Consider the following 15,289-nt stretch of genomic DNA (forward strand, 5'->3'; position numbering starts at 1 on the left):
TGAGGCCTAATGCTTTGACAGAAATCGTTTATCCATTCAAACATTTGCTCAGGTTTAGACTATCAATTTTGCTGACTTTTCTCTAAATTGACAAGTTTCTGACTGAAGTAATTGAACTAGCCAATTGTTTCGGTTTCCTGTAGTTCCATCTCTGAAGATGATGGCCAAAGAAATAGATTCTCTGACCAGAAATGCTCTTTTTATAATATATTGTGTAAAGTAGAATTTTCAAAATCAAGTATTTATAGAAACCAGACAAGTAAGTTTAAAAAATTAGTGACTTATCCTATTGTAACCAACTGGGGAGTTCATGAGACATCTAGAGAGGAAAAATGAACAAGTGCTAGAAACACATTAGCCACTCAAGTCTACCTAACTGTTGCCATGCAGGAATACAGAAATGCTATAACATTTGGAATTAGGAACAGAATTTCTAGATATTCCAGTTTTCAAGAAAATCCAGATTTTTATGTGAAATCTTGTTACTTGTAAGTGCTAGGAAACAATTCAAGTAATTTAAAAAATGGAGGTCAACATTGACTCCCTCTCTCTATATATAGACCTGTTTGTATATGTGTGCAAATATATATACATTATGTATATACATGTATGTGTATATTAGACTATAAAGTGAATACATATAATTATATATATAATTTACTTCCAGGCCACATCCATCCTAGACTTTGCTGCTTTGCTCTTCAGTGTAATGCAATATTTACTTCTCTCTCCTTTTTTTACAAGAAAGATGTGAAAGGTCATTTTCATTCTTTTAGTACATTTGTAGAAATGTGATAGGTATTAGCTAAATGAAATAAGTATACAGTAGATATGTGTTGTTAAATGTGATGTGATAAATGTTACATTGTAGTCATGGATGAGGACAATCAGTACAGGTCTCTAGGACTCTCAATTAAATGCCCCAGTTACCCTTGTAATGTAACACCTAAGAGTCCATGAGGGAATCCATTTCCTAAAATAGGTTGACTTGAAAGGGAGAAACTTGGGCTTCCCTGGTGGCGCAGTGGTTGAGGGTCCGCCTGCCGATGCAGGGGACACGTTATGGTATAGTAAATGCTTTGAACATAATATAAGTCAAATATGTTACAAATCTACAGCCTACAAATACTTAGGAAAGTGCCTCTAAAATACCTGTAAAAATAAACAGGTTACAAACCAATTTTAGAAATCTATCTCTATTTAGTCTAGATCTCTATTTCTACATATATTGATATCTGTATTTTTGCAATATTGCTATTAAAAACCCTGACGCTGCAATGAGCAAACTTGTACATAAATATTCTCTGTACTGATTTCTGTGGGAAGTTCTCCTCCACTGTCCCCTTTCTGTATAACACGTACATAGTAGATACATAGGAAATCTAGATATATGCCCATATACTTATATATACCCAAAGGAAGTATCTGGAAGACATCCTCAACTCCTCCTTCTTTCTCGGCCCTCATATGGAATCAGTCACTAATTCCTGTAAGTCTATCTCACACCTTTCTACTTTTTTTCCAACCTTTCTGTCATTGCTTTTTGTATCAGTCTCTCAGTATTTCTCATCTGGATAACTGAAACGAAAATCCAATCATCTATTTCAGTTGTTTTTCCTATAATATTTCTGCATTCCACCTTTCCAACCCCCAATAATGCTTGGTTATTACAACTCATCTTTTAAAACTTCACTACTACAAAGAAATCTTCCCCCAAATTCCCAAAATCCCAATTCTAAGTCTAAGATAGGTTAACCTTCTCTCTCAAGTTACACTGTCTGTGCCTCTATCATAATATATACTTAAATAGTATTATATGTATCTGTTTGTGTCTTGCATCAGGACAAAAAAGCATGTCTTTTTGTTTTGTATCTCAAGTCTTGTAGCAAAGTGCCTGACTTATAGAAGGAGCTCAATAAATGGTTGCTTTAAAACTTTAATTTTAGAGTAAGATGAAACCACGTTAGGTTAGAGTAACAATCACAAAGCAATCTTTCTCCATCTTCTATATGATAAAGAAATTTAAGAAAAGCGTTAGTTCAAAACCATTACAGATAATGTATTTTCAGAGTAAAGTTCTTTGATCTCTGTCCCTCACTTTGGACATCACACCAAGTAAAACCTTTCAAAAAATTTCAAACTAACCTTAGATATTTTGCAGCAATGCTCTTGGCACCTGAGGATACAGAATTTCAGGTTAAAGAAGCCTTTAGAAGGCTAATGCTAATATTCGTTTCACTATAACTTTGAGAGAATATCATGGGTGGCCACTCAAATTATGGGGTTTGCTAGATTAAATAATCCCCAGTAAACAGATTTTCTTTCTCTCTGTCTCTCTTCCTGCCAGGCAAACCAGTCTCTGTAGTTTGAATGCTACACAGCAAACATGGCCATAACACTCCTCTCAGTATCCGTATCCCATTACAATGCAACTTTGTATCTCCTCTCATCAAGTATGGTGTATATCACCTCATCCCTTGACTCTTGGCCAGAAATATGATTTGCTTTAATTAACAGAATGTGGTGGAATTAGAATTGTGCCACTTCCAAATTTAGGCCTTGCTCTCTTTTACTCTGTCTACCCAGCTAGCATGTGACAAGGCTAGAGTAGCCTGCTGGATGATGAGACACATGATTCAGTCACCACTGTCACCCCAGCCAACATCTACTCAACCTCCTCAACCTCCAGCTACATATTTTATCTGATGTGTAACTAACCACAAAAGCATAAGGGGGCCCAGCCATGGCAAAAGTACTGCCCAGTGGAGCCCAGACCAATTTGCTGACCCACAGGATCATGAACTACATAAATGGTTATTGTAATAAGGCACTAAGTCTTGAGGTAACCTGTTATATAATAGAAACTAAATATAACCTTTTTTGTGCTGTCAATTCCTCATCTGTAAAAGGGAACAATACTACCTACCTCATATGGGTAATCTGAGTGTAAAATGAGCAAACATATTAAAATGATTTGAACAGTGCCTGACACAGAGTACGAACTAATAGTGTTAACTATTGTTATGTCAATTTAACACATCTTTGCTTGGAGCATGCTATTCAAAGATTCTCAGTTCTGACCTCCCATATTTCAAATATGCTTTGCTATTATGCCACCTAGAAAAAAAGTGAGAAAAACATGATTGCATGGGATGTGTAATGTCTTTATCATCCTTAGAAGTAGTATGATCCAAACATTAATGTTCACCCAAGAACTGCTAACTTCAATTTGCATAATTGCAAATACTACATAGGTAGGTAAATGACTTCTATCTAAGAGGATAAAGTGGCAAACTTTGTATGTGCATTAAATAAGTGCTTGTATAATGTCCAGATGTTTTGACAATAGTATATGAAGGCACTATTAGCGATATTTTAACCAACATTTATTGAATACTTACTATGTGCTGGGCACTGTGCAAAGCACTCGTAAGTCACACTAGGGTATTATTAAGTCCTACCCTTCACAATAACGTCATTTGTAAGTAGGTTATAAATGAATATTCAAAGGCTATATATGTCTAGGAAGCAGAGGAAAACATTGGATCTGAAAAGGTCAGAATTGTAGATTTGGACACAGATATGATTTGAAATCACGGGTATATAGGTATGGATAATAACATTGTATGAGACAGCAATAAATGTTTATGCCCATGAGGGTTTAAAATGAGGGTGGTGACTGATGTGTAAATGACCATCAGGAGAATTTGCTTATTATTCCTGTTTGCTTTTACCCTCTTCTTTCTCTTTTTCCTCTCTCAAAGGGGTTGATACATATATATATATATATATATATATATATATATATATATATATATATATATATCACACTACTCCACGTGCATAATACTGCATGTCCTTTTAAAAAGCTTGTCAGGATGAGAGGGAAATACACTACTTAGGAATGTGCAATTAAAAAAAAATCTAATTGATAATAATAAAGTCCTTCTCTTACCCTTCACCATACTTATAACCCAGACATACATAAAACTGACAAGAAGTTTTAATTTAGAAATTTAAAAAATGGATTTCCTATGGTTTTTTGACAACACAAAGGAGCACTGAAATTTTAAAGATATCAACAAGTTAGCTTCATTGATGTATAAGTTAGCATTAGCTTTGAATGAAAGTGACCAAAAAAAAAAAAAAAAAGCTGAAGTAATAATGTATTAGGCAACTGGAATTGCTTCATGAAGACCAAGGACTCAATGACAGCTGATAACACCTATACGCTCTGAAATCAGTAAAAATATATGGTGCTCTTTCCCCCTTAGTAAGGAATCTTGGTTCCAGGAATCAAAACGTAGGAGTGGGATTAGCTCCTCTGATAGTATCCTTAATGATCATCTAGGAAAATAATGCTGCATCTCACTACAACTATGCTGGTTTTAGAGATTTAAGTTCTTCAAAGAGGAATTTTTCTCCCAGGGGATAAAATAAAAAGTTCCTTTGAACTGAAACCTGGAATTTCTACTAGGCCACTTTGGACTCCTCATACCACTAAATCTACAGGAAGTTACAGTCCTGGCTGGGGTGATTGTTTCTGGTTATCAAGAGGAAATAGAAATACTACCACATGTTGGGTAATGGAGGGGTATATCTTGAGCTCAAGATAATATCAAGAGCACCACTTAGCACTCCTGTGTTCAGTAGTAAAAAGTAATGAAAAACTATGGCAATGCAATGTATACAGAATAACAAATGCCACAAACATTTTAATACGTAAGGTTTAGATCCTGCCTGGTAAAGAACCATCATCAGCTGATGTAATACCTGATGGCAAAAGAAACAAAGAAGTTCTAAATGTAAACTACAGCTGTGTAACTACATATAGGAAGATAGTAACCATTCATATTTTACTTCTGAGCATGACATGTGTATGTGTATGTGTATACACAAACACACACACACATACTGATTGGATTTTCTTTTCACATTCCCTGTCTACTGAATATTAGGTATATTAATAATAGCTAAACTTGTAATTCAATACTTGTTATAGTATCACCAAAGGGAAAGTGAGTGAGCCGAAAAAGCAATGAATGTAAACTTGAGGTGGATAAATGACACACGGGACTTTACACAGGCCCATTTATGTAAGAGGAGTGGTAAGCAAAGTGTGGTGTTGTTATTGCCTTTATTTGGAATTAAGTGTGAGTTAAATGCCATCTACGGATGTTGTGCTGAACACAGAGGTGGGCTGTATTGGGCTGTCCATTAACAAATCAGTATCATCACAAGCTCATTCTAAGGTTTTTCTGCAAGACAAAAGAGAAGTCAGGAATCAAGGTTAGGATTTTCTTACGAGAGGCACTCACTTCAGATTCAGAGGCTGAAGGAATGAAAGATCATAATCTCTGGAGAAAATTATAGCCAGATATGTTGTCAGGTGTGTGACTTACAGCTGCTTCCCAGTGAGCCCTGTGAACAACTCACTTTGCTACTGCTGTTGGAGATAACTGACCGAGGGAGCCTTCCGGAGATTCTTCATAATGTGGGCATATCTCCAGCAAACTTAAGAACCAGCCAGTGTGTTAATTCAAGCTAAGAAAATCCCTAGTAACTTCCCTGATTTCTGCTTTCCCTGCTCTTCCAATTATTAGGTAAACTCCTAAGTATCTATCTATTCAATGTCTGGAAGAAATAGAATGGCTTCTGTTTACTGACTAATATATTCCCATTAAGGACACTTTCAAGAAGTTGCTCACATCTCTTTTGCCAAAGCTTAGTGCGATGAAGGATGAGAATTACTGTTCTTTTCAGGATGGCCATGTGCCAGCTTAAAATCAAGGATTCTATCATTAAGAAACAAGAGAGTGGATATTGATGGCAACTCTGCCTCAAATAGGGTGATCCACTCTTTTGTGTGTGGGGAGAGGCACTCACTCTAGAGATCTCCTTTAAGCTATTTTTCATAGCACTATGTGAGGAGGGCAGAAGCCGCAAGCTAAAGAAAATAAACACCAGACATCCATATGAGAGAAATTTCTTGAATGCTATGCTCTGGACCCAAATAGCCTTTTTCTAGTTTGATTTCCCCTATTATTTTATTCAAGATGCCATTTTGGACCTCATCAAATTACACATGCACAAACATTACCTTATACCTCTCTGAGCCTTAATTTTGTTCAATTATTAAATAGAAATAATAACACTTTTGCCATAATTACTTCTTATGGATATTTTAGTAATGGAATGATGGTTGTAAAAATATTTTGTGACCGACATAGCCCTATGCCAACATAAAGGATTAAGATTAGTATTACTTTAACGGCTGGGCCAAAGTGTTCTATTGATGTATTTCACAAAAGTTCTTGTCTGCGAGGCAGAAATCTAAACGTGGTTCTGGCGGTATCACGAAATGGATAAAGTCACCTTCTTTCTTCAGTTTCCTCCGGCACCTTTAAGTAACCCAGAGGAAAAGGTCAGCCAAGTCATAGTTCCCAAATCAGGATGACCCCAGCACATGTGTTCTGGCCACTGGCAATGCTGCTTGTGAATCTTAACATTCACGGTCAGTGCTTATGGGCTGACAGCTGGGATTTAAAATACTTGTAGCTAAATCATAAGAGCAGCTGAGAAGCACAGGCCATCTGCTGCAGGTGTACACTAAAATACCCTCAAATTCATCAAATCCACATTGACATCCATTAACGAAACATTTAGCAGTGCAAGTTCTCTTCAGTAGTTTGATTTGGGGTTAGCTCCAAAATGTATCCCTAAGCGGTGTGTCTTTTTCACAGGAAACACGGACTGTCCTCAGACGAGTATATTCTGACAGAGTGCTGTTCACATGGCAACATACATCAGACCCCATGGAAGCTGGTGACCTGGCACATCTTGGCTTTGCACCTCATCTGTCTGGACTAGACATTTATTGTACAGGTGCTCGCACTGCAGACAGAATTTTATCTATCTCATTACAATCCATTGCATTGACTTCATAAGCCACAAAAATAGCCGGAGTGCAAAATAAGCCCTGGGCTCAAATTTCTAGGAAGCTGAAGTTGGTATTCGCAGTTTATTTTTGCTCTACTTAAGTGCACGTATCTGCTTCATGTGTCATGCTATTCTGACTGCCCTATGTCTTATGTAGTTGTGATGCTCATGGACCATTCAAGTCCCCACTGTGCTCCATATTGGCCTAACCTTTAATGAACACTCCTAGGATACCATAAAAATTTGAATTATTTTTATTGGGAAATAATTGAAATAATCTGCTTTGTAATAAGTCCTAAATGATCGTCCATAAGTTCTTATATCTTAATAGAAGATGCTTTATAATTAAAGAGTGGTCTGCCAAGCCAGCTATGACGTATTAATATGCATGCTTTGCCAATGGATTATGTTCAAATGGAGATTTACTGAATCCTATCACTTTCTTTCCTCCATTTTGACAAAACATAAACAAAAATAACATACAAGTCTCTGTACTTATGGCTTGAAAATCCCTGAAACATCCTCTCAAAACAAGGATTTTCCAGTAAATGTTTTGTGTAAGATATAGGTAAAACTGGGAGACCTAAGCCTACAGCCCGGCTGAAGCCCCTTGCCAGGTGTGGTTACTTAGTGCTCCCGGCAGCTACTGCAATTCATTATCTAAATTTTTAATTTGTTTGAATTTTCATTTAGGATCTGAAATGGTGTTCAATAATGTATATATTTTTTTTTTTTTTTGGGTTTGCCAACATTTTTTAATGTAAACTTTTCAAACACACAGAAAAGTAAGAAGTAAGGTACAGTGAACACCATCTACCCACCACATAGAACCTATACTTAACATTTTGCTGTACTGGATTTATCACATATCTATCCATCCCTTCATCCATCCTTCAATCCATCTTTTTTGTTTGTTTGTTTTGTTTTCGGTACGCGGGCCTCTCACTGCTGTGGCCTCTCCCGTTGTGGAGCACAGGCTCCAGACGCGCAGGCTCAGCGGCCATGGTTCACGGGCCCAGCCGCTCCGCGGCATGTGGGGTCTTCCCGGACCGGGGCACGAACCCATGTCCCCTGCATTGGCAGGCAGACTCTCAACCACTGTGCCACCAGGGAAGCCCCAATCCATCTTTTAAAATATACATTTCAAAATAAGTTGCTGACATCAGATACTTCCTCCTAAATACTTCAGCATACATAGCATTAATTGGAGCTCAATTTTGTTTACAGTTCTTGTTGGGGTTAAATATTTTATTTTTAACATGAATGTTTTTCTTTTATAAAATTTCTCATGATTAGCCACTATCTAACCCTTGGTATGGTATTTGGTTAATGTTTGCCTCCCCCTCCAAGGTAACAGGGACTGCGCCGTTTTGCTCACCAATGTATCCACAGGGCTTGGTATTATAGTAGATGCTCAATGTACAGTGTATTTGTTAGGGAACATGTGGAAGTCAGAAAGAAATGGATGGAAGACAGCTATAGAAATGGAAAGAAAAAGTAAACCATGGCCTTTTCAAGCCAGTTAAAATATCTGCTATTATGACTATTGTTGCTGGGGCCATTTAAAGCCATTTTGGTAAATGCTTGCTAAGGAAACTGCCGTTTTATGTTGGTTCAATGAAGAAAATAAAATGAAGTACTGTGTATCTTCACTGATTGTTCTGCACAGGAGTAAGTTCCCAGGTTTCTGCCTGTTTATTTGGTAAGGATGCTTAGAGTACCTCAGTTTGTAATTTAGACATCACTCCTATCTCAACTCCAGACTTAAGTCTTTGATAAGCAAGTTTTTCCTCAAGACAACATTTCATATGAAAAACACCTGAGCCATGGGCCAGAGATATTGCCCTAAATGCTGACTGATTACAAGTGAAAATACAAATTGATGACACATGAAAATAGAATCTCACTCCTTCTCAACCAAGAGGAACCCCCCTTCCCACCATGACTTGTCTTTGGGCATTCCTCCAGTTCTTTTTGGTGATACCATCTCTGAGTTGGGATTATGTCTTTGTGAGAGACGTGGACTTTTGTGAAACTGCCACATCTCTGGAGCATAAGGAAATTGTGCTAATCTTGCTGTCCCCAGTGTTTCTAAAGGGTCCAGTGTGATTCAGACTTCAAAGGTTGGCATCGTTTTCTTATATGTCCGCCAGTTTCCTGGTAACTGAGATTTTGCTTTCTTCTCTTGTCTCAGGAGCGTTTGACAACCTGTTTATGTCACTGAGAACACGTATGCCAGCCAACAGTGCCCCGTCCCCAGGATATACTACTTCCCCAAACTTCTTTTCTGCTTGGTCAATCTGTTACATTCTCAAGAGAAGATAACTGCAGACCTGACCTGACCTGATTCGGGCCTTCTTGGGAAGAATCTGGCCTCGAAGGACCTTCCCGGCTCAAATGGCCGGTTACAGACATTCTTCCCCGAGTAAAGTCATTCCTTTGGGTTAAAGTAGTACTTTCTTAGCATTCTGCTTCTGTGTTGCAAATTTCAGAGGAGAAGCGTTGGTGGGGTGGGGTAGACTCAGGAGGTTACCTTTGTGAGAATGTCTTCTTCACAAGATTATCTGCATCAGACATGGACCAGGGGAGCTCGGAAAGCCCTGTAACCTCGGGGAGGGTGAGAAGGAAGCGCTGACATTCAGTGCCAGGGAAAGTGTGCGAGGACAAACTTCTCCATCCGTTACTGGGCTTCAGGCCGCAGGGTGTCCTTCAGACGAGAAGATTCACGTTCCCCCCGCCACCGCGCTCCAGTCTTCCCCAAGCCCCCCGTCGCTGCCGCGGCGCCGCTCTCCTGTTCCACCCCAGCTCTCCACGAGGTTCCCAGGAAAGCGCCGACCTCTTTCCCGCTTCTCCTCCCGCGCAGCCCGGCGTTCGGCTCGGCGCTTTCTCCAGTCCTCCAAAGGCGAATGGAACAAGACTCCTCCACCGTGGATGGAATACGACGCTTAAGAACTCCGCCTCAACTGTCCCCCTCTAGGTTTTCCCCGCCGTGCCCAAGGCTTTTGGTCACCTCTGCACAAATTTAATAAGACTGAGAGCTCAGAACCGGGAAAGCCAACCGCGGATCCGTCTCGTTCCCCTGCCCGCCCGTGAAAAGCAGTCCGCCTCCGGCGCGGGTGCTCTGCATCCTGCAGTCTGCTCTTGGCCGACACACACCTGCCCCGCCGTCCTCTCGCCAGGCCCGCCGGTGCCCTCTCAATAATATTTTTCCATTAAACATAATTCTAAATGCACTCTAACCATTGAAAAATTAGTATCCAAATTGAGATGAGCTATTAGTGTAAAATAAATATCATATTTTGAAGATTTACTATGAAAAAATTGTAAAATAATGTAAAAAAGGAAGGCGTGATAATTTAAAATTGATTATGTGTTGAAATGATAATGTTTTGGATATACTGGGTTAACCAAATATTTTATTAAAATTAATGTCACCTGGGCTTCCCTGGAGGCGCAGTGGTTGAGAGTCCGCCTGCCGATGCAGGGGACACGGGTTCGTGCCCCACTCCGGGAAGATCCCACATGCCGCGGAGCGACTGGGACCCTGAGCCATGGCCGCTGAGCCTGCGCGTCCGGAGCCTGTGCTCCGCAATGGGAGAGGCCACGGCAGTGAGAGGACCACGTACCGCAAAAAAAAAAAAAAAAAAAAAAAAAAAAAAAAAAAAAAAAAAAAAAAATTAATGTTACCTGTTTCTTTACTTTTCCTTGTTGTGGCTATTATCAAATTTAAATGTACATAGGTTACTTGCCTTATATTGTTATTGGACAGTGTTGTCAAGAGGACAAAGTCAACAAAGTTCCCTCTCCCTTGATGTCTACCTTTACTCTCAGTAATGTTTATTTAAACTCCTATCTCTCACTTCATCCAAGAGTCCTGATCCTTACACATCTCTACATTTTCCTGACTATTCAGACACCTGCTCTCAGTAATAGTAGTAACCCAAACTGTGTTACAGCAGGAAGAGATACTGATCTCACTGGCAAAAAGAAAAAAGGGAAGTGGTTACAGAGAAGATAGACACCCCCCCATCCACCTCCCTGGCCCTGCCACAGCAATGCATTTGTATGTGGAGACGGTGAGGGGTAAAGGCAGAAAGAAAATGGCTTCTGGACGTCCCAAATTGTATTTGAAGCCATTTCCCAACAAAACATCTTTATTAAATAAGGTTACGATACTGAGTTGTTTCCGGACCAAATCACATGTTTCACATACGTCATATTTCACATACGTCATCAATAATTGACTTTTTATCAATTATTAAGGGACCTGACTAGACCCTTAATATTATTTGAATGGGACCACATATTCTGAGTTTTAAGAAAACAATTCCTAACAGTACTCTAGCAATTTTAATAAAAACAATCATATTTCAATAAGTAATAATCTTTGAAGTAAATTTGAAAAACTTTTATTACTAAATTAAGGTTAGATTTGGATTTTCTTATTAATATCAAAATTATATTTAGGAAAAGAGCACAAACATTTGGAATTAAATAGTAGTTTTCTGAGATAATGTCATATCATTGCCTAAAACAAAATAACCAAACTCATGATTTTCAAATTGTGCTCTGTGTAATCCTTTGGGTTCTCCCAAGGATGGCAAAATTGCCTCTTGTGAGAGAAGGTCACAGCAGGCATGCATCTCCTAACTTTCAGTTTCAGCCTAATCCAGAGGAGCCCTTCTGTTACTGGAGAGGAACTCAGACAGCAGTTGAAAGTACAGGCTTTTAACTCAAATGAATTTGAGTCTCTATCCGGGCTTTGTCACTTACTGGATGTAGGATCTAAGGCAAGTTCCTCACAGGAAAAACACAGATGATAACATTTACCTCACAGTGGTTTCTGAAAGTTATTTTAGACAAGAAATGTAAATGTGTGTAAAGCACTTAGCCCAGCACCAAGCAAAGATTAACAACTCAGTCTAAAATAACTATTACAGTTTACCTGTTTTATAGATTTGGGTCTTTGATAAGATTTCATGTGATTTTCAAGAATTCTAAGATGAAATTTTTATAACCACTAACGTGGACCTTCTTTATCTTTGTTTTAGAAACTATGCCTGAGGAAAAACTCCATGCTTTGATAAAGTACAAAGCCTTGAATGAGGTATTCTTCCAAGAATGTGGATTTTTTTTTCCAATTAGACAACTTCTACTAAATGAGAAAACCACAATTAAAATGTGCTTTAAAACAAAATGGAATTATTTTTAGTTTTTTAAGGAACCTCCATACTGTTCTCCATAGTGGCTGTATCAATTTACATTCCCACCAACAGTGCAAGAGGGTTCCCTTTTCTCCACATCCTCTCCAGAACCTATCGTTTGTAGTTTTTGACGATGGCCCTTATGACTGGTGTGAGGTGATACCTCATTGTAGTTTTGATTTGCATTTCTCTAATGATTAGTGATTGTTGAGCATCCTTTCATGTGTCTGTTGGCAATCTGTATATCTTCTTGATCCAGCAATCCCACTACTGGGTGTATGCCCTGAGAAAACCATAATTCAAAAAGAGTCATGTACCACAATGTTCATTGCAGCACTATTTACAATAGCCAAGACATGGAAGCAACCTAAATGTCCATCGACAGATGAATGGATAAAGATGTGGCACATATATACAATGGAATCTTTCTCAGCCATAAAAAGAAACAAAATTGGGTTATTTGTAGTGAGGTGGGTGGACCTAGAGACTATCATACAGAGTGAAGTAAGTCAGAAGGAGAAAAACAAATACCGTATGCTAACACATATATATGGAATCTAAAGAAAAAAAAATTGTTCTGAAGAACCTAGGGGCAGGACAGGAATAAAGGTGCAGACATAGAGAATGGACTTGAGGATATGGGAGGGGGAAGGGTAAGCTGGGACTAAGTGAGAGAGTGGCATGGACATATATACACTACCAAACGTAAAATAGATAGCTAGTGGGAAGCAGCCACATAGCACAGGGAGATCAGCTCGGTGCTTTGTGACCACCTAGAGGGGTGGGATAGGGAGGGTGGGAGGGAGACGCAAGAGGGAGGAGATATGGGGATATATGTATATGTATAGCTGATTCACTTTGTTATAAAGCAGAGACTAACACACCATTGTAAAGCAGTTATACTCTAATAAAGGTGTTAAAAAAATGGAATTAGAGGGCTTCCCTGGTGGCGCAGTTGTTGAGAGTCCGCCTGCCGATGCAGGGGACGTGGGTTCGTGCCCCGGTCCGGGAAGATTCCACATGCCGCGGAGCGGCTGGGCCCGCGAGCCGTGGCCGCTGAGCCTGCGCGTCCGGAGCCTGTGCTCCGCAACAGGAAAGGCCACAACAGTGAGAGGCCCGCGTACGGCAAAAAAAAAAAAAAAAAAAAAAAAGGAATTAGAAAAAAAAAAAAGACATATGCACTAGAAAGAACTTTGTACTCTGCTGAAGATCAGATCTCTTGCAGTAATAAATATGCCAATTCATAAACAGAATTCTCAATTTAACATTTTCAAAGACGATGTTAAGGTCAAGAATTTCACATCTATGGTAGTACATGTAGAAAGGCATTATAAATACAAGCCACATTTATAAGGGCATATAAAGAATGGCCACATAAATATCCATATAAAGCTTACAAATTTGCCAGTGCTCAATAAAAGCTTTTAGAATCACATCCAAAAGTGCTGCATAAGTGTGATAAGAACTGATCTGTCTACAGGCCACGTAGTAGGAGTGTTTGTTCACATTTATTGCGAGACCACAACCTATCCCAACAACCCTAACCAATACGATTAGCCAAGTTATGAGCTGAACAGAGCCTCTCTTTTACTACCTCACCTGTGGTTTGGGTCTCAAAATAGATAACAAAACAAAATTATAAATATCGATAATATCACATTTTAATTCACACATTTATCAGCTTTTCTTCCTGTGGATTTCTGCTGAAAATCATCTGAGATTTCTAAAGGCAACTTGAGAAAGTCATCTGAGATTTCTAAAGGCAACTGGAGAAAACAGAAGTTTCCTTCATTTATCTACTTTCTGCAAAAATTGGTTTCTTTGTATTCTCAGATCATTATCTCATCACTCAATCCTTATTTCTATCCTAATATTTGAAAATGCTGCAATTCTCACCTGAATACCCCTTTTAATTTTCTTCCATTTATTAAAACTTCCTCATTCTTCAAGATCTCAACTTCTTCAAGACATCTAAAATCTTCCATGACCTATAAAGGCTTCTTTGATGATTGTAGCTAATCCTTTTCTCTCACTTTTTTCTGTGAATTTTTCTCACAATTTGAGGTAGTGCTACTAGTTTAGCCCTTAATTGTTTTCTCCTTATTTTGTGCATATTCATTTTGCCTCCCAACTAGGTTGCAGGTTTCTTAAGGACACCACTATAAACATATCCTAGATATAGGATAACTGCTTCCCAATTGATTTCTCAACAAAGGCTTCAAACCAGTCATTAATTTAAGAAGCAGATTTGGCACCAGCAAAAGGCTCTTGTGCTAATACACTAAGTAGATGTTAAACCAGTGTGGTATGCTACAAGGCCTATTTCAAAATCTAAATGAAAACACTTAGTTGAAAAGAGACACATACCCTAATGTTTGTAGCAGTACTATTTACAATAGCCAAGACATGGAAGCAACAATGAACAGACTATTAGATTAAGATGATGTGGTATATATAGACAATAGAATATTACTCAGCCATCAAAAAGAAACACTGCCATTTGCAGCAATGTGGGTGGACCTAGAGAATATTACACTTAGTTAAATAAGTCAGACAGAGAAAGACAAATACTGTATGATAGCACTTATATGTGGAATCTAAAAAATAATGCAAATGAATGTATATGCAAAACAGAAACAGACTCACAGATATAGAAAATAAACTTATGGTTACCAAGGGGAGAGGGAAGTGCGGAGGGACAAATTAGGGGTATGGGATGAACAGATATTAACTACTATATATAAAATAGATAAGTAACAAGGATATACTGTATAGCACAGGGAGTTACCTATTATCTTGTAATAATCTCTAATGCATTATAATCTGCAAACATACCGAATCACTACGCTGTATACCTGAAACTAACACAATATTGTAAATCAACTATACTTCAATTTTAAAAAATCTTAGCATACTCAGACATAAACACAACTAAAAACAGAGGTTTATAATCATGAAGTAGTTTTCCAAGGTCAAGAGGCAACAGGTGGTGACACTGAAACTAAAGAAACTTCATTTTATTATAATAGCATAGTCTCACAATTCCAAAATGCCATTCCAGATAAAGCTTATTACTAAAATAGATAGAGCTCAAAATACTTTAGGTGAATAAAATTATTTTGAGAACAGAAGGAAGGCATTATATT

The 15,289-nt window shown here is 38.4% G+C and overlaps 1 pseudogene; it reads left to right on the top strand.

The window, feature by feature from the left end:
* Window positions 1–12,276: 12,276 nt before the first annotated feature.
* LOC113619231 (peroxiredoxin-4 pseudogene) overlaps window positions 12,277–15,289 on the top strand; it is a 120,359-nt pseudogene continuing 117,346 nt past the window's right edge.

The sequence above is a fragment of the Aethalodelphis obliquidens genome, unplaced genomic scaffold, assembly GCF_003676395.1.
Source record: "Aethalodelphis obliquidens isolate GAN/ISIS:26980383/991018 unplaced genomic scaffold, ASM367639v1 scaffold6, whole genome shotgun sequence".
Taxonomy (NCBI): Eukaryota; Metazoa; Chordata; class Mammalia; order Artiodactyla; family Delphinidae; genus Aethalodelphis; species Aethalodelphis obliquidens.